This window comes from Rhagoletis pomonella, unplaced genomic scaffold (assembly GCF_013731165.1).
Source record: "Rhagoletis pomonella isolate Grant_MI unplaced genomic scaffold, Rhpom_1.0 Rhpom_scaffold_00006, whole genome shotgun sequence".
In the NCBI taxonomy this organism is placed as follows: domain Eukaryota; kingdom Metazoa; phylum Arthropoda; class Insecta; order Diptera; family Tephritidae; genus Rhagoletis; species Rhagoletis pomonella.
The window spans coordinates 4,776,357-4,779,777 of NW_023458560.1; the positions used below are offsets into that span (position 1 = coordinate 4,776,357).

General features: G+C 29.4%; 1 protein-coding gene across 1 annotated transcript in view; it reads right to left on the minus strand.

Moving 5' to 3' along the window:
• LOC118741536 (restin homolog) overlaps nt 1-3,421 on the minus strand; it is a gene marked incomplete at its 3' end in the record, with an annotated part of 232,484 nt that overhangs the window by 32,533 nt on the left and 196,530 nt on the right.

Below are 3,421 nucleotides of genomic sequence, written 5' to 3' on the forward strand. Positions count from 1 at the left end.
TTTAACATTTAAAACAGGTGGCAACCGCTTTTAAAACCCACAAAAATAGTCTGGATGCTCAAAGCTCTCAACTCGCTTTTGCTTGATACCCATGTTTTAATATTTCACATACCTAAGTAACTACTGCATATTTTAATTACTTTCAATTTTTAGATTAGGTGGCAACCCTTCTGTAAATATTTCCAAACTAAAGCCTCCTTAAACCTCTCCCGCCCGACGCCCATACTGTGATGAATATTTCACCTATATAATTTCCATAATTGAAATTGAATTTATTATTTTAAGCAGGTGGCAACCCCCTTGTATGTAATAAAAAAATACAACCTCTTCAAATCGATTTAGATTGATACCCATATTGTACTAATTAATTTATTTTTTTTAATATTTGGAATTAAATTGTTTAAAGGTGGCAACTCTTTTCGAAAAAGTAAAACCTTATAGCACTTCTACAGCCCGAGCCATTTGCCACCCCATTTTTTCAAATCGAATGAACGGTGCAGATTTGGTGACCTGGACAAAAAATCCCTTCACGTATTATATATGTACATATGTACATATATAGATAATTAACTAAGTACATACATACTTATTTTCATGCTTATACAATAAATGAAAAATTGTGTGTTATTCAGTATTACTTGAATCATGAATGAAAATTTATTCGTTATTTTAAATTACTTGAATGAAGAATAAAAATGTATTCTTTATTTGAAATTATTTGGATAATGAATAAAAATTTATTCATCATTCGCAAGTGCTTGAATGAAGAATAAAAATTTCTTCGTTATTTGAAATTACTTGAATGATGAATAAAAATTTATTCATCATTCGCAAGTACTTGGATGAAGAATAAAAATTTATTCGTTATTTGAAATTACTTGAATGATGAATAAAAATTTATTCATCATTCGCAAGTGCTTGAATGAAGAATAACAATTTATTCGTTATTTGAAATTACTTGAATGATGAATAAAAATTTATTCATCATTCGCAAGTGCTTGAATGAAGAATAAAAATTTATTCGTTATTTGAAATTACTTGAATGATGAATAAAAATTTATTTTTTATTTGAATAATAATTCATTCAAAAACGCCCATCCCTGGTTTAGATAATCGCCACTTATTAATTTTTCGTTGGTTAATGCGCACTCTAATGGACCATCGGAATAATTTCAGGTTTCGCCCTTGTCCTTTGGAATAATTTCTAGATCTTGTCTGGAAGGCGACTTTAGTTCACTCGATTAGATATTTTTTTCTTGTCATTTAGACTGCTGCAGTCAGTATTAGTTGCTGTACTTGAATTTGGCTGCTACTTATTAGAGCAAGTGGTACCGAATAGATCACAGTCTAACTATCTTTCGTATATGTACTTACATATGTTGCTTATAAAACTAAGCTAATTGTTTTGGTACAATCCTGTCTATCAAATAAAGTTATGAAATATTGCATACAAAAGTTGTACCTTTTTTGTTCTTAAATTTTGAGTAAAGATGTATGTATGTACATATGTATAAATCATCTGGTGTACGAGTTTCGCTTCAAGTACTACATATGTATGTATTATACTTACATACATGTTTTATAGCAATCGTACATCCTGTTCATCATTAACAGGTCTATTCTGCACGTTACCGAAGATTTTGTAACCGGAAAATTTTATTACCAAAAAATGCTACCAGTTCTTGTCACCGCGATTCTAGGTTCGTTGGTAATGCAGTTAAAATATTCAGCGATAATAGTTAGGTAATGCAGTTAAATAATTCAGCTATGAAGAATTGTGCAGATTCTGGCATTGCATTTTTCACAGGGCAATACTTTGTTACCAGCTTATGAGATGGTAACAAAATTTACCGGTTAAAAGAGTACAGAGAATGCGAAGAGGGTTTAAAAATTTACAGCAACTTTATTTACCGGTTACAAACTTTTTATTACCAGTGCAGAATAGACCTGTTAGCGTGATTGAAAATTGCACATATGAATATTTACTAATTGTCGATTTTACTTACAAGCATTGCTTTCCATTTGTTTATAATCCTCAGGTTGGTTTATTCATCGACATGTTCATTCAACTACTCACTAATTGGTTAATTTATTCAACTTTCTTTTGTAGTTGAACGTTCGTTTCCTTCAACTACAGCATGAAATTTGAAATTAAAAACAAAATAACAAACCGTAAAGTAATAAATGGAGAATAAAATTAAACAGCAGCCATCTGGTACTATATCAAGTGCCCAAAGTAAATATGTTATATGTATATATGTACATGCATGTATATACATACTTTTGTATATGTATGTACAAACCCACAATTAAGAAAGTATTAAAACAAATAATTTTGTCTTTATTCGTGTTTTTTTACACTAGGTACCTACAGTTTTTGTATTTTTTTGTATTTCGTGTTTTACTTTTATATTCTTGATAACATTAATTACCGTTATAATAAGCCATTCATGCATACCATACTGGTGTATATTCTGCGTATGTTTGTATGAATGGAAAATAATTTGTTACTGTGAGTTAAGAATTGGTTAACATTTCTAATAATTTGTCGTTTTTTCTGTCTATGCATATGTTTTTATTGTCTGGTTTTACTTTGTTTGTATTAATTTTTAGAAAAATAAAATATTCAATATCACTTGCTTATTGGAAAGACGGGACTTTTGTTTTATTAGCATTGTGAGAAAAAAAATTGCTTCAAAAAGGCAAAAAATTAAACTGTGTATATGTATACTTTATTTCATTTCTGTAGACCATTTTTATTTTATATCAGTAAAGTTTTAGAGGAGTTTATTAGAAAAATTGTTATGCCATTTAATTCTTGTAAAAAATACCAAAATAATTTTTTGAATTTACCCACATATTTTGTAGACACAAAACCCATGAAATTGAAATTAATTAATTATCTATAACAAAAAAGGTCAGGTAAACAATTTGGCACAGAATTAGTGTTATGACCATAGTGGATAGAAATATGCATGAAAAAGAGAAAAAATGCGCTCTAAAAAGTCCTCTTAGGCCAATTCATCTAATCGCGTAAATGCCTCGTAACCATATAAACCTCGTAAACTTACTTAATTTTGTATGGAAACCCGGTTTATTTACGAGATTTACGCGGTTGCGAGGTATTTACACATTTAGATGAATGCCTAACGTTCGTATCTATATTTTTTTTGCAGTATAATATATATATATTTTGATTCCAAAAAAGAATAGATACTACGGTTTTTCCAAAATACTGCATTTATACGAAAAAAAAATTTTTTTGTTCCAGAAATTTTTAATGCACATTTACCAGCCATTGAAACAAAACGATATATGCTAACAGAGAATTGTGAGTGGATACACGTTATAAAAATGCATATGTGTAGATATCACGGTACCCTGGAAACAATTTCAACCCTCAAGTTGCTTCCCTTCGCCG